This window comes from Pelodiscus sinensis, chromosome 27 (assembly GCF_049634645.1).
Source record: "Pelodiscus sinensis isolate JC-2024 chromosome 27, ASM4963464v1, whole genome shotgun sequence".
NCBI lineage: Eukaryota > Metazoa > Chordata > Testudines > Trionychidae > Pelodiscus > Pelodiscus sinensis.
Genome location: NC_134737.1, coordinates 2,806,825 through 2,830,200, shown reverse-complemented (window position 1 = coordinate 2,830,200; position 23,376 = coordinate 2,806,825). Strand labels below are relative to the sequence as shown.

The window sequence follows — 23,376 nt, the reverse complement described above, 5'->3', positions numbered from 1 at the left end:
CTGACTTGCATCAATTCAGTCTTGCCTGGGTTCTTCTGGAGCCAGATGCTCTTCCAGGCATCCAGTAGTGGTATGGGTGATTACATCCAATGTTCCCTCAAATTTTTTCCATCCATGTGTGGAATAATTTTTTTTCTGTGTGCCCAGGCATGTGCAGGATGTGCACCCCCAGCAGGAACTCCTGCTACTGGCTGTTGGCACTACATGCACTCGAATCATCAGGGGGGCATTTGAATCACTCCTGGGTTGCTGCCTAAGAGCTCAGCTTACAGGGAACACTCATCCATTGAGATTGTGTGTCATTGTCACGCTATGGGCAGTTGAGCCTGTGGCATTCTGTTACTCACAGTGGTCTCAAGTCTGTATAGACATGACCCCATCTCACCAGCTATTTGCTGCTTAATACCTGAGCTCTCTTCTTTATATTCACATGAACACTGATTTAACAGGAGAGGTAGCTGCGTCCCACAGTAGCAGAGTAGGAGGTGAACAAGTCTAATTCCTGTCCCATCAGTCATGGGCGTGTCTCTCTTCTAGACCAAGTTGCTTGAAGACTTCAGAGTTCTAGGATGTCAGGAATGTAATCTTAGAGGAATGGACTGGACAAAGCAATGGATCATAGAGTGTACGGAGCAATTCTACACTTTCTAGGAAGATGCACCTGCAAGCAGGTCCTTTCTGTCCCTTTGGGCCTGATTTTGGTAACTTAAAGACCAATCACAGCTAGTCCCTTCCACTCCTCTTCATCCCTCACTCACACGACAAGAAAATGACTCCTCGCAAGTTAGAGTGTGTACGCAGAACACCCAAAACTCCAAAGAAAGCAGCACACACATCAGAGCTGTTAGTAATTTTAAAAGGTGCAAAAACAATCCACCAGTCAGAAAAGCAAATGTCTCATATACCGAAGAGCCACAAAAGAGATACGTGTCTTTACCTGCTTTCAGTTTGCAACAGAAGCAGGAGACCCTGACCTGGAGGGGCTCAGATCCCAGAACAATTATTATCCATCACAGCTTCATTCTTTGGCTACGTCTATACTGCACGATTATTTCGGGATAAGCTATTCCAGAAGAAATACTCTGAAATAGGTTATTTTGAAATAACAGGCTAGCTGTGTGGATGCTCGCATCGTTATTTCGGAATAACAAATGTTATTCCGAAATAATGCTGCTGTGTAGAAGAAATAATGCTGCTGTAAGTGATAACAGGGGTTGTATGCCATTCATCCTTCTTAGCAACTATCAAGCGTGGCTGTTTTGATATGCTGTTGTTTTACCCCCCTTTCACTAAGACATTGTTACCAGATAGAGGTCACTGCCGTGGAGTTTTGGTTTCAATGGTGAAGCTGTCTGGATACCCCTTGAACTCCTGCAGCTGGAGGTAGCAATAAATAAGGTGCTGAACAGCTCATCAAATGACTCAGTCTAAAAATAGCTCTCCCAGCAGCGTCCTCTGATGATCATCTCTCTCTGCACAACACGCACAGACTCTAAAAATAGAGGATTGTAATCAAAAAGCTGAAGACCCTTAACTACAGAGTAGAGACATTAGCAGGTGCACCAGTAATGAAGCCTCTACAAAGGCAATGAGAAGATTTTGATGAGGTTGCTCTTTTCCATTCTACTTGCTTGCCGTTTTCTGTCACAGGACATATTCTCAGCTGATGTAAAACTCATTTGGTATCGGTGGAACCAGGCTCAGTTGATATCATATGGAGATCTGTCACAACAGGATCTGTCTCATCATCTTCCCACCCCTCAGCAATGGGGTATAATTTTGCTCCTCTTTCTCCCCGTTTCTGCCCTTCACCCTACTTGAATCTTCATAGATCTTCTCCTTGAAAAACGGTCGCCTTGCCATCCATTCATTTCACCGTGTGTTGGTTTCTTAAGCCCTTCTTAGAAGACCAAATGGCTCTAAGAGCTAACTTCAATTACTAGCTATGAATACCCTGAATGAAAAAATATTCACGTAATGCAACCTCCTGCTGTCTCCGCCGGTTTCTTTATATTCAAGTCTCTCAAATACCATTGTCCTACTTCAACCTTCTGATATGTTAAATCGCTTACAATGCTTTTCTTTAGCGGCACTAAATTAAATGACAGATACATTATATAGACTGAAGAACACAGCCAACCATTCTTCTAAGCGAGGAAGCCTAGGGTTAGCTGACATAAAGGACTAAATTGAAGAATCGAGTGTTATGAAGAATATTTTTTTTTCTTTTGCAAAATGAAAGGCACTTTTTTTTCTACACGGCTGTTTTTAATCCTGGAGTTTTCGGTTTTAGAAATGATTTCCCAGCTGTTAAGTTTCAATGGAAGTCTGTAATTCTACCTTCCCAACTTTAAATTGCTAAAAGTTTTGGCACATATCAGACAGATAGCAAATAGCATAAGCCATTGAACCACCCACAATACAAACCTAACCCCTAACTAAAGGGAGCTAAGAGTAGCATAAACTTGTTTGCTTATGGCCAGCTTAGCTTATCCAGGAAACAAAAAGTGACATATGGACCAAATGTGTGAAATTAAAGTAATGACTCAGTGGGAAAGAAAATCTTTTAAAAAAAGAAAATGATTGTTATGTTGATGACACTCATAAATATTAAGAACAATTAATGGCATCAAAAGAAGGACCATAGTTAAGAATATCACCAAAGCCGTAACGAATGTGACTACCAACAGTAGCACTACCTTCAAAAGTTGATTAGTAACTGTAGACATTTAAAATGATGACCTACTTTGGGGGGGGGGGGGGGGCAAGAGGCAAGAAATTGAGCTTTAATATCATAAACTAATGAATTTATGTTAGGATTTAGAAACAATTAAAACTTTAAAATCTAAGTTTAAGCTCCATTAGCTATCCTTATTGTACAATTAATCCTCATTCATTTCCTTCAGGTGCAGAAGAAATAAGAAATGGAATTTCGCCCTTCCTTTGCCATCATGCCTGGAACATTGAACGCTAATTAAGGTATTGTCTGCTCAAAATCCACCCTCTTTCACAGAGGTGAAGTCACATGTTCTCTGGGCTGTTTGAAGCTATTCCATCAGAGAAATAGCTGCACCTGTCATGAGAAAAATTAAAGACAAAGCCATTTTCTTTCAGTTTTCCCCCTGCACTTAAAAATAGGTTTTTAACCAGCAGCAGCCCATAACAGTTTACAGACCAGTTATTTGTTAGCTGGGTATAAATACTGGAGAGTTCATGATTAAGAAACCATGGATTTAAAAAACGAGGGTGAGCATGTTAATGTGGGATGCAACGAGCATATCACCTTAACTCTAGGGACGTATATTTAGAAGTGCATTAACCATTTTGCTAGCGTTCCATCCAAGGGCAGTCTGCTCCAAAGTCTACTGACACTAATGGGAAGTTTTTAATGAATGACAGTGGGCATTATCTCAGGCTAATAGGCTTGGTTTTAATTGAATGCTTTGATGGGTATGTGTATGTAGTAGCTCAGCCTTCTGCATGGGATGAATAGAAGGGTTTTTCCTAGGGTTGGCATGGCAATCTATTGTTGCTTAGCACTAGGCCCTGGTCTATACTAGGGAGTTATTTCAAAATAATTCCTTTTATTTCGAAATAGCAAGCGGAGCGTCCACACCACCAAGCCCATTATTTGGATATAACAGGCTGGTTGTTTCAAAATAATAACTCCTGCTTTCCATGAAGAATAACTCTAGGGCTCACCAAATGAAAGTAATAGGCAGCAGGTTTAAAACAAACAAAAAAGAAGTTTTTCTTCACTCAGCGCACAGTCAACCTGTGGAACTCCTTGCCAGAGGATGTTGTGAAGACTAGGAGTTTAATAGGATTCAAAAAAGAACTAGATAAATTCATGGAGGTTAGGTACATCAATGGCTATTAGCCAGAATGGGTAGGAATGGTGTCCCTAGCCTCTGTTTGTCTGGAAATGGGTGACAGGAGAAGGATCATGTGAGGATTACCTGTTGTGTTCACTCCCTCTGGGGCATCTGGCATTGGCCACTGTGGGCAGACAGGATACTGGGCTAGATGGACATTTGGTCTGACCCAGTATGGCCACTCTCATGTTCTTATGTTCTTAATGCTTATTTCAAAATTAGTTATTTCAAAATAGCGGCAGTGTGGTCGCACCACTGCTGCTATTTCGAAATACCTACTTCCCAGAGTAATTTGAAGTAATTACTCCCCAGTGCTTCCTGGGGCTCTAAGTCAAGGTAGTGTATCCACATTAAGAGAGCCTTCCTCAGATTAATATCAAGGCTTCCCTGTAATGTGGAAAATAGATTATTTCAAAATAATTTCCTAGTGTAGACATGCCCTTAGAGATCTCTATCAGGTTGTGCTAGATGCTGGACAAATATATGGTAATCAGCAGCCCCTGCCCCAAGGAGCTTACCACCCTGCTCTTTATATCTTCCAGGAACAGTACAATTATTAACTACCGAATCCTTACAACAGTCAAGCAAAAGTCCTACACAGTGGAATAAAAATGATAACTTAGAAAAGTGTTTTCATTAGACCATTCTACAACATTTAACAGTAAGCCACGTCTCTGATATTGAGGTTTGTAGGATGAGTCAGAAAACCCAAAGAAAGGGAATTCTATGGGATCCATTGATGGCACTATAAGATCCTCTGGTGAACACAGGGTCGGATTAAGACATGCTATGTCAAGTTTAACAGGCCTCACAGCATTACTAAAAAATGCGTAGTATTTTAACAGAAAGGACAATGAAAATAAAAATACTAAAGTTTCATATTTGCATATATACCAGTACTTAGGCGAGGATGCAACTAAAAACTAGTAATTTTTTTGTAGTGAGAGGCCCTCAGGTAATCTGAAGCCCTAAGATGTAAGTTGCTTAACTTGTGCATAAATTTGGCACGGGGTGAACAGATATGGAACGACAGCTTTGCTCAGAGTAAATACCCTCTTATTCCAAAGCTGCTGGCAATAGGGTTCCTTAGAGAGTACTGCACCTCGATGTGTGGCCCAGAGAGAGTTTAATGGATTTACTGAAGGTTGCATCGCAAACCAATGTTAACAGCGACATTAGAACTCAGAAATGTCTGGTTCCTAGTCTCACAAGATAACCAGTAAGCCTCAATTGGAGTATTGTGTCCAGCTCTGGGTGCTGCATTTCAGGAAAGATGTGGAGAAATTGAAGGGGGTCCAGAGAAAAGGAACAAACATGATTAAAGGGCTAGAAAACATGAGCTGTGAGGGAAGACTGAAAGAAGTGGGCTTGTTTAGTTTAGAAAAGAGAAGACTGAGAGGGGAGTTTTCAAGTACCTAAAAGGGTGTTACAAGGAGGAGGGAGAAAAATTGTTCTCCTTGACCTCTGGTGATAGGACAAGAAGCAATGGGCTTAAACTGCAGCAAAGTTGGTTTAGGTTGCACATTAGGAAAAACTTCTAATCGTGTTAATGTCAGGGTGGTTAAGCACTGGAATAAATTGCCAAGGGAGGTTGTGGAATCTCCATCACTGGAGATATTTAAGAGCAAGTTAGATAGACACCTGTGAGGGATGATCTAGACGGTGCTTGGTCCTGCCATGAGGGCAGGGGACTGGACTTGATGCTCTCTTGAAGTCCCTTCCAGTTCTAGTGTTCTATGATTCTATGCTTTTATGTTGCATCTGTCAGGTACATTAAAAAAGTGGTAAAGCATTTCCTACCCTCTGATGCAAAACCTCATGGTTTTCAAACAGAACATATGAAGGGTTTCACACTTCCAATGGATGACTGAAACACATAAGCTGTGATACTTCAAATGAACTAGTATGAGTGGTATAGATTGGCATTAAGCACTGGAATAAATTGCCAAGGGAGGTTGTGGAATCTCCATCACTAGAGATATTTAAAAGCAGGTTGGACAGACACCTGTCAGGGATGATCTAGACAGTGCTTGGTCCTGCCATGAGTGCAGAGGACTGGATTTGATGATCTTTCAATGTCCCTTCCAGTTCTAATGTTCTATGATTCTATGACTGGCATTAACAGCTCTCTGAGAGTTTCTGCATTGCTGTGTATTGCTGTGTATTGTTGTTGCTGTGTATTGTAGAATCAAGAGAATATCTCCACCACTTCCTTTAATTGCAGCTTTCAAGACAATAAGGATAGAAGAATAATGTACCATACAATGGAATATGATTTTGCAAACTTCTTGCATGAATAAGACAGAATAGCTAAAGTATGGAATTAGTAGGTAGCTTCCCAAGTGCTAAAGGTCCTTTTTTATATTAAGTTTTGTTATCAATGACCATGCAATGTTTTGACCTGAATGAAGAAAAAAGGAGCTCGAAAAATCAGCCAGAATGATTCAGCTGCATTTGCACAACCCATGTATATTGAACATGACAGCTTTGAGGAGCTAATGTCCTTCCATTTAACAGGGCCAATTCCATGCAATCATGTTAATGTCTCTTTGAACCTCCAGTGAAATAATGTCCATGTCACTTCTAATCTCAGGCCAAAAACAATGGCAAATCATTCTTGTTGCCTCCCCTGTGAACTGGCTATTAAAAGCCACAACATTTTTTCCAGGTCTTTTGTTTAGGACGTTCATTAAAGATCCCCCTTCTAAGCTAAACTCTCTTTCTTGACTTAAGCAGAGAGTTTGGTCCTTTACTTGCCAATTTCTAGTTTCTCTAATTCCACAAGTGTAGGGCCTGTGTCCTGGGGATCCTACCTCTAGCTGGGAAGGTCTGACCATGGTTCACAGCCAGATCTTGCTTACACATCACTTTTCCTCCCTGGCCACTGCTCATCCCAACTTATCCTTTGTTCACTTTCATGCTCCGGCCTGCTACACAGTCAAGAGGGGCTGTGGGGCTGGCAGTGGAGAGCTGCATGGCTGAAGCTCATTCCAAATCTTCATGCAAACAAAGGTTTATATGCATGAAACAAACAAAAGTTTATATGCATGAAACAAAGGTTTATATGCCATTGATCATTGACCATAGTTACGTAAGCTGGGAAGCCAGAGGGGGCTCTGGAGCTATCAAGGCAGTGCATTCTAATGGAATGAACACAGAGTTAGGGATTAGGAAGACTTGATTTCTAACCCGGGATCCATTATTGATTGGCTCTGTGGCCTGGAACAAGATATTTTTAGTCTCTGACTCCATTTCACCTTCCGTAAAATGCCCCTCATAATGTTTATGCAACTTGGAGAGGTTTTGAGGTGGGGGTAGGGAGGTTATTAGGTTAACAGTGTTTATAGTGTTTTAAAAATGTCGGATGGGATTTTCACAACTACTCAATGGGAGCAGAGTTAGGCTGAAAATGTGCACTTTTGAGTATCCCTTTGTAAAGCATCATCATGGGCGGTCGGTGCAGATAGGGCGGGGGGAAGCAGGCCCCCAGCCCCACCTTCAGCCCTGCCCCCTCTGATGAGGCCCCGCCCCACCCATAGGGAGGGGATGAAGTGGGGCAGTATGCCCCCCCCACCACAGGAGGGGAGGAGAAGGGAGGAGGCAAGTATGTGTGTCCCAGATTTCCCAGCCGCCTGAGTACCGGGGAGGGAGAAGGCCACGTGGTTCCAGCCTCCCCGGTCCCCGGAGCACCAGAGAAGGCAGGCCTTGGGGGCAGCAATACTCCGCACCACAACTGCAGCAGGCACTATGGGAGGGACTACACCTGACGGTTTGGGAAGGCAAAGCCTCCCAGCCAGGCTACCTTACGCCCAGGACCATCGTATAAATACAGAGCAAAATGGACACAGATCAGACACCAAGACCAGTCACATTCAAAAACCAGTAGGAGAGCAGTTCAGCCCCTCTGGGCGCTCAATAACAGAGCTGAAAGTTGCCACACTTGAGCAAAATGCCCTCAAAACCAGACTGTCGCGTGAAAGGGCAGAGCTGGAATTCACATGCAAACTGGACACGGTCACTCTGGGTCGGAGTAGGGATGGGAAGGGACTGGCTTACTTCAGAAAGTCATCTCCCCCCTTGGGTCTTCTCACCTTCTCCTCCACTGTTGGGAGTGGGCCACAGACACCCTGGTTGGATTGTCCTCATTAGTAACTCTAGCTCCGGAACCAATCCCTGCAACAAACCTCGGTGCCAACTCTGCCCACATACCTACACCAGCGACACCATCACAAGACCTAACCAAATCATCCACACCATCACAGGTTCATTCACCTGCACATCTACCAATGTAATATAGGCCATCCTATGCCAGCAATGCCCCATGGCTATACACATCGGCCAAACTGGACAGTCCCTACGTAAAAGAATAAACGGACACAAATTAGATATTAGGAATGGTAATATACAAAACCTGTAGGACATGGGTTCCCAAACTGGGGAGCGTGCCCCCCTGGGGGGGGGCATGAAGACATTTCGGGGGGGGGCGCGAGGCAACCCAGCTCCCCCCGTACCCCATTAATCTCCTCCCTAGCTGCTATTTTGTTTTTCAACCCTGGTCAGTTCCTTTTCTTTTTTTTTTCTTTTGGTCAACCAGTTTTGTTGCTATGGAGGGAGGGGGGCATGAAGGTTTCTCAAAAATCAAAAAGGGGTCATGATACCACAAAGTTTGGGAACGAATGCTGTAGGAGAACACTCCAATCTCCCTGGACACACAGTAGCAGATTTAAAGGTAGCCAACCTGCAGCAAAAAAACTTCAAGACCAGACTTCAAAGAGAAACTGCTGAGCTACAGTTCATCTGCAAGTTTGACACCATCACTTTAGGATTAAACAGACTGTGAGTGCCTAGCCAACTACTAAAGCAGATCTCCTCTCTTGGTGTTCACACCTCCACATCAGCTACTAGAAGTGGGCCTCAGCCTCCCTGACTGAATTAACCTCGTTATCTCCAGCCTGATTCTGGCCTGCATATTTATACCTCCCTCTGGAAATTTCCACTACATGCATCTGACGAAGTGGGTCTTTGCCCACGAAAGCTTACGCTCCTATACATCTGTTAGTCTATAAGGTGCCATGGGACTCCTCGTTATCATTATCACTGCAGGTCAAATGCCTAGCCTTTCAGGGCCAGCTTGACTCAAGTGGTACAAAAACCTCAGATTCCTAAGGACACAGATTTGGGGTAATTGGATGCGGGTGGGGTTTGGGTCTCCTTTTAAAATATATTGATCCTGAAAAGAATGAGATGTGCCAATGAATGCCCCAGCAATTCAACATCCAGCGTGCATTACAAGCAAAGGAATCAACAACAGGCTGTCGAGTGACAAAGCTAAACCGCAAATCAACCATGGCAGCAGAAGTACAGAGCCCATTTCATGCAAGAATTCTTTTCACATTAAATATACTTATTTTCTGCCTTGTTCTGAGCTGTGTAGCTCCTTGAGTGTGAAGCCAACTTTGGAAATGTTTGGCTTGGTTTTAAAGTTGTGGGGTTTTCCCCCGGCATGTCTTATTTTAAATATTTGCATGGAGGCTGTACCCCTTATTAGATATTCCTTTGAAATATCAGGCAAACTGACAGGAGGATGAGAAGTCATAAATGCAGGCACAACAGATAAACTTTGATGCCTGTCTCGAAAATTGGTCATATGATTCTTTGGGAAGGTATGGTCAGCAATTCATTAACAGTGATTTTCCAGGTAATTATGCTATTTAAGTTTCATTCATTTTTATAATTTGCACTGTGAAAGGAATTGGATTACTAACCCTAGAGACTGAATTCATTTGCATCACAGGTGTAAAGTGGGCGTAATACAGAACTCCTCAAACTTTATCTCCTCAGCTTCTTGTCCATGACCTAGATGAAACAACTATAGGAATAAGAAGATAGTACAATCTTCATGATCCATTCAGTCCTCTTTGTTATCACCTTAGGCTATGTTTAGACTGCAGGCTTCTTTCGAAAGAGCCTCTTTCAAAAGATCGCGTCTAGACTGCAGGCGGATCTTTCGAAAGAGAAATCCGCTTTTTCGAAAGAGAGCACCCAGCGAGTCTGGATGCTCTCTTTCGAAGATGGCCTCTTTACATTGAAGAACGCCTTCTTTCGAAAGAGGAACTTTCGAAAGAAGGCGTTCTTCCTCGTGAAACGAGGTTTACCGCCATCGAAAGAAAAGCCACATTCTTTCGAAATTATTTCAAAAGAACGCGGCTTGAGTCTGGACGCAGGGGAAGTTTTTTCGGGAAAAGGCTACTTTTCTCGAAAAAACCCCTGAGTCTGGACACGGCCCTAGTGTAACACAAAAGATTGAGATTGTGTTGTTTGGAGAAGAGAGGAAAACGAGGAGACCAGCTAAAATGAGTAGCATAAAGAAAGGTGGATAAGTCACGTGCTACTAGTTGCCAACACACATAATAATGAGTGAACTGCAATAAATTGAGAAACAGGACATTTAAAACAAACAAAAAAAGGAAATATTTGTATCCCATTTGCAATTAGCCTGGGGAACTCATGGTCGCAATGCATCTCTGAGAAGAAGAGCTTATTATGGATTTTTAAAAAGGACATGCTTTACATGAATATTGAGAACATTCATATTTACATTAGACTGTTGTAAAAGACTGATAATCCTTTGGAAGGGATGTAAATCTTCATGTTTCTGGGTATAGGCCTGACCTGTAGCTGGTAGGATTAGGAAGAGACTTCCTTTATGGGCAGATTATTCCATAATGACTCACAGCAGGATTCTTACATCTTCCACTAAGCAGCCAGAACTAATCCTGGTCAGAGACCAGATAGTGGAGTAGATAGACCCTAAGACTGACTTCACTGGGCAATCCCTATGTTTCCACATGGAAACCCAAATAAAGGCTAACTTTCATGCCTCTCTTAACAACGAATACCATGGAGTGTTGCTATTATGCAGAATGCCGGCATGAGCTGGTGAAACAAAATGAGAAATGTGTATGCAAAGAGAGTAAGTTATTTAATACACTGAGGTACCATCGGAATATTTAATGTATGCATACAGTGGCTCCGCATCTTTTTCATGGATCAGCTCAGCTTCTTGGCCTAGAGGCTATTAAGGACAGATGGTCTCAGTTTGAGTAACTTTCAGGCCTTGAGCTGCAGTGACAACTAAAAACATAATTTCATTGGTGAGGAAAGTAGGTCAGGAAGCTAAAGCACCTGGCCCTAAACTAATCCCAATGTTCTCTATGGCTATTCATTAAAAGGAGCAGCAGAAGTATTATTAGAGAAAAGGGACTAGGATGAGAGTTCAAGGAAATCCCTCTCCCTGCAATGAGAAATGTCCATTTGCAAAGCCATTGCACAGACAGGGTGGTCTACCACATATAGTGTTTCTTCCCGTAGTCCTGCTGCCAGCATGAGGATACAGAGGGAAAATGGTTCTTCAGATGAAAATTATGTCACATTCTATTTCCATTGAAAGAACAGAGAGGAGAACCTCTTTGTTCACACTTTATTAATAGCTGTATTTCCCACCCTTCTGCTATCCCATCCACCTTGACTCAGGAAATTACTATTTCATCACCTCTCATAATTGTAACTTGGCCCACACTGCAGATCGCCAGTCAATTATTTCCTTACTCTTTACATTGTTAAAAAAGTGTATCTCCAACTGGAAAATGAGCTTCCATTCCTACCACCATGCAGGTGTCAAAGGAAATGGGGAAGTGGTTCAGGGAACAAAGGCCCTGATTCACTTAAGCACATGTCTAACCGTAATCACATACTTAATTCCTGTTGATTTAAAAGTTAAGGACATACTTCCTTAAATGTTTTGCTGAAACGGGGCTAAACTAAACACTATCTATTAACACTTGCAAATCTAACTGAATATAAAGAAGTTAAAGTTACAAAAACAAAACAAAACGTCTCAAAAACCATACAGGTAGTAGAAAAACTGTTATTTCATCTCTGCCAGCTAATGTATTTTTTCAAGATACAATCGGAAAACTCTCCCTTGATGCTGGGTGCAGAAATCTTTGCATGGACCATAGGATATCAGAAATACCATAGCAAGTAACAAAAGAAAATTGAAAATTGAACCCCCCCATCACTTTTTATAAACCATTAGTCATGTACCGCTTCATGTCATGCACAGTTCATAGGTTAATGACAGTAACTGTTTGCTATACTGCATTAAACCAGAGGTGGGCAATAAAATGGCAGTGGTTCAATAGGGTTAGCCCCTGGTGGGCCATTGCCTCTATATTTTCCTGCACATTGCTGTTCCCAGAAGAAAGAAAGAAAGAAAGAAAGAAAGAAAGAAAGAAAGAAAGAAAGAAAGAAAGAAAGAAAGAAAGAAAGAAAGAAAGAAAGAAAGAAAGAGAAAGAAAGAAAGCCACTTCCTGTGGCTCCCGTTGTCTGGATATGGTGATCCATGGCCAACAGGATCTGCAAACACCCCTACCTGCAGAGGTGTAGGTAAATAAAGCAGTGACAGCCATCGGGAGCTAATCTTGGCAGACCAGATCCAGCTAGTGGGCCAGTATTTGCCCACCCCGTACTAAACTCAGTAAAGATAAATAGGTATTTTGTTAAGGAACATTTTCCCTCAATAGTAGCTAATGCAGCATTACCTAGTTATTCAAAAAAGGGGAAAAGCAAAAGTATTATTGATTTAATAATTATTCAGAAAAAAGTTTGATTACAGTGTACTGTCAATATAAGAAATGTTAAATTGAGTTTTTCACAAGATAATGCCAGTCTTAATCTCCCAAGCATCTCCTTATTCTGAATGTGATATTCATTTTTTTTTCTGAGAGCAAATTCAGTTCTCTTTTACCTCATGCCCCAAGCAGCCAAACTGTCGTCAGCAGTATTGATCTCCAAAGATCTGTTTTGGTGATAACAGATGAAGCAGAAAGGGTTTTGTTAGACGATTTGTAGGCCAGGCTGAATTTGCAGCATTTCTGGTTAAAGTTCATCTTGTTCCAGTTTCCTAATGGAGTCAATTTTGATTTGAAAGTCGCTAAGGAAAATGAATAGGGGACACCAAAGGTGTCATATTAACTGTCCTTTTCCCGAGCAGAATGAGATTGTAAAAAGGAAGCGCTTCAATGGAATCAAGGACTAGAATATGATGAGGTAGTTTTGTATCCCTGCACATGCCTCTGCACTGAGAGAATTTCAAGTGACAAGCATTGTACATTTCATCTGGCCCTGCTTTCAGCCCCTTCAGCATTATTGATCAGACACCTGAAAGACAAAGTGCATCATGCAGCAAGTTGCAAGATGGTGATGAATTTGAGGAGCTACGAAGAGGAATATATTTCCTATCTTTCAGTTTTGAAAACCAGAAGCCTCAATTTTCCTTGCTAGGAAGGTACATTTTCCATTCGAGGCTGCATGCACGTTTCACAACAAAAAAATCTCTTGGGCTTGATGTTTAAAATAAAGAAAGGAAAGAGGCCATGCTTCTCAAACTGTAAGCAATGGGTAGGTGGGGAGGGGAGGAAGCAGTGATTTAGTCATAAATATGCTTTAGTATAAAACATGCTTTCCACCATAAAATAACCCCTTTGTACCTGCTTAGAAATCTCTAATTTGTCATCTGTGTGTTTGGCACTGTGTTATCTGAGGACTAGGGGCACATGCGAGTGGGAGACCAGATTTTAGTGCCTGTGCCCATGATGTTCTTTCTTTCTTTCTTTCTTTCTTTCTTTCTTTCTTTCTTTCTTTCTTTCTTTCTTTCTTTCTTTCTTTCTTTCTTTCTTTCTTTCTTTCTTTCTTTCTTTCTTTCCAAAAGCTGCCTTTTACTGTGCCTCTGGAGGTAACAGCATGTTATTTCCAAGGACTCCTGTTTTCTCTTAATTGAAGCTTTTCACCCTGAAACTGGCAGTAATCTCTTCCTTGGTCAATATTTAATTTAATTTAAATTCTAGTGCAGGTCGTAGAAGTTAAATCCATTTATAAGAATTCAGCCCTGCCGTGGCACAGGGCAGTTGTCATCTGCTGGTTCTCTTTGGTCCTCAAACCATGCAGCTGTTGCATACTTATTAAGTTGTAATGCAGCACCTTGCTTTGATCTTTTTTTTAAATTTCAATTAACCTTAGCGGTACTGCTGTTCCCACACAGACTGGCGAGGAGAAGTTTGCGATGTCAATTACAATGTTCAGAGGTGCATTCCTGAACAGCCTGTGATTATAGCATGGTTAAAGAAATCATTTCACAAGCATTTCCTAATTTCATTACAATTTAACGTTATTGTAATTTTACCAGTATGTCATTCTTTTAAATTTGTCTGCAAACTCACTGAGCCTGATTTTACTTCAGCTAGGAGATCAGAGTAATTAATATGAACTTCCATTTTGGGAGTATCCTTCCTCCCTCCATTATTGTTTCTTCTCAGTGAGTGTTAGTTTTTTATGTATACCTTTCTTCTTGATTTCAGGTGATGCATGTCAGCAACATATTAAAAAGTATCGGAGGGGTAGCCATGTTAGTCTGTAACTTTAAAAATGAGCAGTTTGGTGGCACCTTAGAGATTAACAAAAATATAGAGAATCATGAGATTTCGTGGGCAAAACCTACTTCATCAGATGAGTTGAATGACATACTTGTCATTCAGAGTATTCAGAACCCGAAGCATATTGCCGTAGCTGAGAAAATGTATTGTTATTTTAAGAAAACAGACCAGCTGATCTATCGATTGAGCTGTCTATCTAGGTTTTAATAAGGGCACCTGACACTTTGCTATCTGAATAACTGAATAATATGTCCTGCTCCAAAGAGTCAATATATTATTTAGAAACAGAAAAGAAACAAACGTGTCAAATGAAAGGGATTATTTATCTCTGGCGTGCACACGCTAGAGGACTTTTAGATGACTCAATCTTCTATTAATTCTGGTAGAGTTGTCAGATAATACAGAGTGAAAAAACTTTCTCAAAGTAGCTGATAGTGGAATTCATTTCTTTGTAGCCATTGATACTATATATAGAAGAAATCTCTGCTGAAAATGTAAAGGCTGAAGGAGACAGTAGATGCGTTTATCAGTTAATCTGTTCAGCTAAGATCGGGGTGAAGGCCCCATGACCTCGGTCTTAAATTCTTAATTATGGTGTCAGTTAATAGTAGATGCTGCTCTTTTATCCATATTTTTTTCCTTTCTGTTTTATTTTAATCAGCTTGCGGTTTCCATGCTGAGCCAAGCCACCATCCCAATGTTGCATGCACTGTGCATTTTAATGAGCTGCTCACACTGATTATATGAATCCTAGAAATATTTACAGAGTAAAACATTATCTCCCATCCTGTAGCATTTATTTAAAAAAAAAACACTTTTTAAAAGCCTCAGACTTTGGAAATCTTGAGTTTAGGAAGCTGCAGAAGAGTTAAAGGAGTGAGTTGGGGGAAAAGGAGGTGCTGTGTAATGGAATGTTTCCTTGTAGGTATTATGTATAAGTATTGATGAGAAAACAATAGGCACAGATTACACAATATGTAATCTGTGCCTAGGTAGTAAGGGAATATAAATTGGCCCCTTAAGCCCTTGCACCAGCTATCCACTGTAGAACAGCAGGGAGTATGGTTGCTATACCATTTCCAAGCATGTGGGTGAGCAATCATGGGCAGAAAACAAGAGTAAAGATTCTCTTTTCCTCTTGTTTCAGTATACTTATGCAACTCCAGCTACTTTAACTATGTCACTGAAGCTGACATACAGTACTTTAATTTGACCGTCTCCACATTGGGAGGTTGAGGGGAGCAAATGCTCCCCTGGACTTCCCTTACTCCTCACAAATCAAGGAGTACTGGTATCGATGGGATTGCTCTCTGCATTTGATTTAGTGGGCCTTTACTAGATCTGCTAAATTGAACTCCAAAAGATTGATCGCCACACTGTCGAGCTTCCCAATAGCGAAGATGGGACTCAGAGTAGAAGTAATTTGTAGCGGGTATTAAGGATTAAGCATTGGGTGCTTCCCCCACCTGGAGCCTGGATCACAATCTCCTTCCTGATCTGCTCCTGGACAAGCAGAGCTCCACACTGCTTCCTACGAGGAACTTATGACAAAAGCAATGTTGACCCCTCCTGTGTAAATTGTTATGCTATTTAGGAATAAATTTAGAAATGAACAGATTGGGGGTTTTTTCAGTTAAATTCCCTTTTTGCTGACGAAACTAAAGCTATGGAAATAGAGACCATTGCCCTGCCTTTTCCTGCAGGCTGGGCCAGCCCATGAGCTGCCAGAAGCCGGGTCCGGGTGTCAATAGGTGGCATTCTTTCCCACCAGGATGCCTTGAACCCAGGCCCCTTACACAATAGCAAGGGTTGCCATTCTGCCAGAGGTTCTATCATGTGAACAAGTCGATAAAAAAAAACGGGCACTCAAATTGCCTTGGTACATTTTACAAGTCCTGGACAGTAGGTCCTAAAACTACAAAGAGCACCAGTGAGTGAGGAGAACTGCCCACAGGCATAAAGATAAGCATGTGTGTACATCTCTGTAGGCCAGTGGCCTTTGTAAGCAGGCTCCAAATTCTTAAATCATTCCTCACTGGAATCTCTGCTATATTTCTCTGCTTCTTCTTTGAACATTACACAGAACTGCTGTGTACTATGAAATGGTTGCCATGGTTTTCTTGGTTGCACTTTCCTGTTGTGCTATTTTACATATATAGTTGAAACAGCTGTAATCAAAGTTCACTCTTCTCACAACAGGTTTTGGCCTGTTTTGCTAGAGGAGTGAAGTTTTTATTAAAAGGTTTTTAATGTTTATGATCTATCTGAATGGATTGGATGTGTTCTTTGTGTTTAAGCAGTTAAGCCTGTTTGGAGAGGTCCTTTCTTTGTAATAATAAATCAAAACATTTTTAATTTAAAATATACTGTTCTATAGATTCGCTCAGCGTGTTATAGTTCCTGCTGTAAAGTTCTCATTCTATGATCTAATGATTATGAACAAGTAATAAAGTATGCAAAGTATTTGGTGAGTATTTGAGTAGGAGACATCATGTAAATGAAGGAGCAATTTTAAATATAAGTAGAATCATGTGTGTTCAGCACTTAACTTCTTAAGTTTCTCTATCTGTAAAATGTGGATCACAGTAAATTCACTTATAATGGTGTTTAAAGAGACTTAGGGCTTTATGGGGTAACATAGGGTGTTACTGTGCAGTGAATCTGGGTGCAAACCTACAGCATACTGGCTTGCTACACATTAGCATCCCATGGGCACACTGCCACAGAACACTGAAGTCCCAGAGTGCACTTTGGCAATACTACTCATAAAGAGCCGCCGTCAGAGTGCACTACAGGACTTTTTAGTGCACCGTAAGAGCGGCCACATGGGACATCAGCATGCAGTGAACTACAGGTTGAACCTCTCTAGTCGGGCATCCTGGGGACCTGACTGGTGCTGAACCAGAGAATTTGCTGAACCATGGGAGGTCAATATTGTCCAGAAGCATCCCCAACATTTCTACTGCTTGCTGGGCTCTTAGAAGACATTTAAGGGTAAATTACAGCTAAATCACAGCACTGAACACTGAGAGCCAGGACTGGTGGCTGTAAACAAAGGGACTGCAGGGAAACTCTGGCCTCCCCCATGATAAGTGGACATCAGGCTAAATAAAATCATGCCGTACCACGGAGGTTGCCAGATTAGGGAGTGCCGGACTAGAGCGGTTCAATCTGTAGTGCAGTGTAGATTCACAGCTTTGCCTGCTGCACAGTGAAGTCCTATGTAGACAAGCCCTATGGGCCTTATTTGAAACCCATTAATATCAATTGAAAGACACCCACTAACTTCAATGAGCATTGAATGAGAGAAGCTGATTCATTAATGTCTGTACAGTCCTATCATTAGCCAGATCTGCCCATCTGCCACTTCGAAGAAGGCAGCAAAGGAATGACAGTGAGCACATTGCAGGGCGCACTCCTAAGTCTACAGAGATGTTTTCCAGGGCTGTGCATTCATGTGCCGAAGACAAACGAGAGAGAGAATACTAATAACGACTTGGAAAGCAAACAGGAAATGCAAGAGCAAAACGGGGTCTTGAAGGATGACCCTAGCAGGCTCAGGATATTATGGAGATGGAAAAGATGTTTCACCAGTGTTCCTTGTTTCCCTTCAGTTTAATCACACACAACGCTGCAAGCCTCATAAAAAGAGAATAGTGGAGGTGAAAAACAACACTCGTTTCTAGATCACAAACCCTACAGCTGTAGAGGTGCTGGTAGGGAAAAGGCGAAGAGTATGATTGCATTGCTGTCTGCTCCATAGCTTCACAACCCAAGCAAAGAAGGGTTAGGGTGATGGGATCAATAGGCCGTCTGCAAGGGTATCTCAGAATGGAGGTGAGCACTGGCCTATGGATTTCAGGCTGTAAACGTAGGGCATAATTCTCTCCTCATGTCATCTTCACTCCACTGGAACTCAGCCAGTGTAAATGAGAGGAGATCCAGAGATCCTGGGCCCTAAACTTTGCTAATTGCCTCTTCCCACTCAGTATCAGGAGATGAATACTGGGACTGGCATGGATCATGTCTGGGGAGAAAACTGTAACTCCCTAAGCCTGTTAAGTGCAACAAGCACCAGACAGCGAGAACAAGTTGAACAGAATCTTCTTTGCAAGAAGGCCTTGTGGCACTCTGGAAATCCAGCACGTGGGCTGGGTGTTGGAAGAGGGCATGGTGCTATTGTTTTCTTCTCTCCTCCTATGAAAGGCTCTTAGAAGAGATTCTGACCTGACCCAGGTTGGATTTTATCCCACACCCCTATTACATCTTTTCTTTTTTAGACTGGAAGCTTTTGGGGGCAGACTTCCTTTTTTATGTCTGAGCACAGACTGGTCCCATCTTGGTTGACACAACTGTAATTTAAATATTCATTAATCCCAACAAAGAAGAAGTAGGTGGGTTATGTGTGCATAAAGGGGCTTAGACACATCACTAAGATGTGTATGGACTTGTGCCAATAAACTTGACTTTAACATGCTGCTTATTAGGATGGCAGTGAGCAAAAGGAATGTGGACATAGGATGAGATTGTGTTGCTTGCTGCCTAAAGATGCAAATAGTCATTTAGTGGGATTTTCAAAAGCACTTAGGCAAGTTGGGCATTGAAAATCCCATTAGACATCCAAGGCAAAGAAGCAGAACTACTTTGTAACATCGGCCTGGTCTACACTATACCCCCTCCTTGATCTAATCTACACCACTTCAGCTACATAAATAGCGTAGCTGAACTTGACTTACGTACCGTGCTGTCTTCTGTGTGGTAAGGTTGACGCGGGCTGCTCTCCCATCAGCTCCGGCTATTCTTCCCGTCCTTGTGGAGTACCGGAGTTGACAGGAGAGCACTCAGAAGTTGATTTATCACATCTTAGCATATGTGATAAATCTACCGTGGGTGGATTGATCACTGCAGCGTTTCTCCACCATCTAGTAAAGACAAGCCCTGAGATACAACCCTGGAAATGATTCCTGAGAGATGATGGAGCTGAAATAGCTGCTCCAGTCAGATACAGTAAACATAATGAGACAATTGGCTGCACCTCACATCCACATCCAGTAATTGTCATGATAAAACACATGCAGTTAAACTAGTCAGAGTCTGTGTGTTCTTCCTATAATGCCCCACACAATTCCTTGGTGTGAACTTGTCTTATTCTGCCTCCTCTTCTATGCTTAACAATCTACCCCCTCCCTTTCTTATGGTCTTTCCAGGCTCAGGAGTGCTGCTGCTTAAATGAATATTAATGACTAATTAGCTAACAGATGCAAAACTGCACCCTAGGAAGACAGTTGCAGAACCATTATCCTAGCCCATCAATCATATTCTCACCTACTCTTGGAATGCACATTACACCTGTGTCTAGTTAGCACTACACTTTAGTACAGTGCAGGCTCCTTCAATGGTCCTTGCTCTGTAACTTTGTTTTTTCTGTTTTCCTCCCTACAAATAAACGTTGATTTCAAGAAGCCCCCAAATAAGGCATAACTACTATTCCTTCTCCTCTCCCCTTACCCCATTCCATAATGATCCCTGAGAAGTTTTATACTAGTGATGGGAAGGACACAACAGAGAAGAACAGAAGGTAGAGACACTGTGGTCCTGTGGCTTAGGCACTGACCAGCTCATCTCAGCTCTGCTACCAGTCTGCCATATGATCTTGGCCACTCACTTCACCAGTCTGTTTCTTCTCCCAACCATTTGTCTGTCTTATTTACTTTTAAGCCTTGTCCATACTGGCACTGTTTCAGTGACAAAACCATGCAAGTGTTTTCTCTGCAATGTGACTTTTTTCCAGGAAAAACACCGAGTTTTGGTGACAAAAAGTGTCCAGAGACATTTTTCTTTTCCCCTCCCTTTATTGTTGACAAAGAGCCAGTGTGGACTCTGCTGTTTGTTTTGTTCAGAGAACTGGCTTCTGCCAGTATCTCACAATACCTGCTCTGGTGGCTCTGCTCAGAGTTCTGTGATCTCTGCTGCCCTGCAGGCCTGCACACCTCCCCTTTCAAAGCTCCGAGATGTGTCTGACAATAGAGTGAGCTACTCTGTTGGGGGACAATGTGAAAAGCAAATCATTGGAATGGTCCAGTTCTGCCCGGCTAGGAACACAGTGGCAAGCAGGCGGCTGCTGCAGGGGGAGGGCCAGAGAGTTGGTTGTGCTGCTTTGACATTCCTCAGCATGGAGAGCTCACAGAGCTACCCATGCTGCTGCTCCCAAAGCTGAGGAGGTTGTGGGAGAACTCAGAGAGAATCCTAAGAAATGAAGGGATCAGCTGTACCTTGCCATAACACCATAATGTGGGACGCTTACTTCAGAGCAGCGACTGACGCTTACTAGATGTTTGTACAAAGCTGAATACAACAGAGCCCTTGTCTGGATTTGGGGTTCTAGGTATCGCTTTAATAATAAGAGACTCTATTTAACATTCCTTTGTTTTCCACAGTGCATCATATTTTGCGCATTGCAACCTCCAAGTGAAGTTTCTACCATTAAAGTTATTGTGAGCTGGATAGAAGGTGCTGTACTAATATAAAATATCGCTACTGTGCGTACACTGCCACAGTACATTGAAGTACACTGAAGTACATTGAAGTCCCAGAGTGCGCTTTGGTCAATAGTACTTAGAAAGTGCTGCTTTCAAATCACATTTACAAGACTGTTTAGTGCACCATAGGAGTGACCACATGGGACATCAGCATGCAGCAAACTACAGGTTGATCCTCTCTAGTCCGGCACTCTGGGGACCTGACTGGTGCTGAACCAGAGAATTTGCTGAATTGTGGGAGATCAATGTTGTCTAGCAGCATCATCAACACTTCCACTGATTGCTGGGCTCTTAGAAGACATTTAGGGGTAAATTAGAGCTAAATCACAGCACTGAACACTGAGAATCAGGACTGGTGCCTGTAAATAGACTTTATGGGACCATGGGAAACTTGGCCACATCCATGCTAAGTGGACAATCAGCTAACTAAAATCATGCCAGACCACGGATGTTGCCAGACCAGAGAGTACCGGACAATAGAGATTCAACCTGTATTAATAATATTAACAGACCAGACAATATCAAATTCTTATGGTAGTAAAAACCCTTGGGATATGGACTCCTTTCTACACATCTGTTTAGTAACAGGACAGTAAAAGGTTGTCACAAAAGGAGATGAAAATGAATAGCTTTTTCTTTCTCAAACCACCTTTTCATCTTCTGTCAATCTAAGGCTTCGGACAATCTAAGCTGGTGAGTTTCAAATGGAACTCTTCAGTGGAATAATATTCTATTAAGTTCACAAACACTAACAAATAAGAGCAAGATTCTTTAGCTCTCTTCCTGTATTGTCTCTTCAAAGGGAGACTGATGCTATGAAACAGTCTAAATGATACCTCCTTTTGATTTTTGTTTTTGGAGAATGGCCACCAGAAAGGACACCATAGCTCGGCAAAGGATCTATCATTTGAACACTATACGTCCCACAAATGTATATGAAGTACAGTGTAGTTTTCAAAGCAATTCATGGATCAAGCTGCAACTGTAACTGACAACTATCAGCAGGGCTGGCCTTACCATGAAGCAAACTGAGGCAGCCACCTCAGGTGCCAGACTGTGCGGGGGTGCCACTAGGACCCAGAGAATTGAGACCTTTCAAAGTTTTGGCCCAAGCAAGGGGAATGGGGACGTCATTTGAGTTCCCCCCCTCAAGTGTCAAAATGTTGTGGGCCGGCCTTGACTATCAGAAGAGAGTATGCAAATCCAGAAGAAGCTTTTCCACCATACAAATGCCTCTCCCAACACTGTCACCTCTTCTGCCATGAAACCCCAACACTACCCCCTTTTCTCTCCTGAAATCCCAAACCAAAACGAGAGGAAATGAGTAAAACCCAAATAAAAATAATAAAACAAGACCCATGAAATCCCCTAGGGACTTTGTTAATGCTACTAATCCTATGCCATAGTGACCACTGAATTCCATAGTTTTTTACAAAGTCACTCTCTCTCTCTCTCTCCTGGCTACGTCTATACCACGATCCTCTTCTGCAAGAAGAAATGCAAATGAGAGCACAATATATGCAAATGAGCGCTCCATTTGCATATCCTCTTGCGAAAGAGGATTGTAGTATAGATGTAGCTTCTAGAAAGAATACTTTCCCCCGCATTGAAATGTAGTGTGATGAAATGCAGCAACTATTAGGATGATGTGTGGTAGCCATAAGCTTCAGAATTACCAGCCAGCTGGAGGCTATAAACAATCTTGCTCCCTCATTCACCCTTTTCCCTACCCCTCTTTGTGTTGTCATTTTAACTCCTGCAATATGTGATGTTCTTCTAGGGCATGGGCTCCACCCTTTTCTTTATTGTCCAATGCTTTATATTTTGGTGTTTCTATGTAAATAACAATATTAATAACTGACAGGACATTTCTCTGAGTCAGAGAATATGTTCACCCGAAGGATCCTTGGGTTTCTAAATATACACAATATGGGAGTGAAAGTGCTGAAAATGTTTTGCCTGCACCTTTTGTTAATGATGAAAGCTTTGTCGACTTAACAAACATTGTCACAAGGAAATTTCCCTTTCCAGCAACATTTTTTTAGGCATTTTATTTTAAAAAAATCCCCAATCTCCCAAACCAGACAATTTACAGTTTCTTATAAAAAAAAAGAAACCCATTTCTTTGGGGAAGGGGCTTTTCAGTTGTCAAAACACACACAAAAAAGGAGTGGGTGGGCGTCTTTTTAGGTTTCAACAAAAATTCCTTCCCCAAAATGCTGAAAATAACTGGTGGTGGTTGCTTGTTTTCTTTGGATTTTTTTATGAGAAACAAAATACATTTTCTGGCAAGATCTTCAGAAGCCAGTGCAATGAGGCCCCCTGATCTTTTTTATTGCCTCTAGGCTCTACTGTAATAAAAAGAAATAATAAGAACAATTTTATTATCCTTGTATTAGCCAGTATTTATGTGTCAAAGTGGGATGAGCAATATGTTGTTTTCTGCTGAGCATATTAATTTCCAGTCTT

The 23,376-nt window shown here is 41.9% G+C and overlaps 1 protein-coding gene and 1 long non-coding RNA gene across 2 annotated transcripts in view; one reads left to right on the top strand and one right to left on the bottom strand.

Annotated features, from left to right (window-relative positions):
• KCND3 (potassium voltage-gated channel subfamily D member 3) overlaps positions 1–23,376 on the bottom strand; it is a 247,524-nt gene that overhangs the window by 62,760 nt on the left and 161,388 nt on the right. The gene's annotated exons all lie outside the window — the stretch shown is intronic.
• LOC112545088 (uncharacterized) overlaps positions 1–23,376 on the top strand; it is a 121,878-nt gene that overhangs the window by 45,265 nt on the left and 53,237 nt on the right. The window contains exon 2 of the long non-coding RNA XR_012897838.1: positions 2,907–2,979. This is a non-coding gene — a long non-coding RNA (uncharacterized LOC112545088). The remainder of the gene's footprint in view (positions 1–2,906; positions 2,980–23,376) is intronic.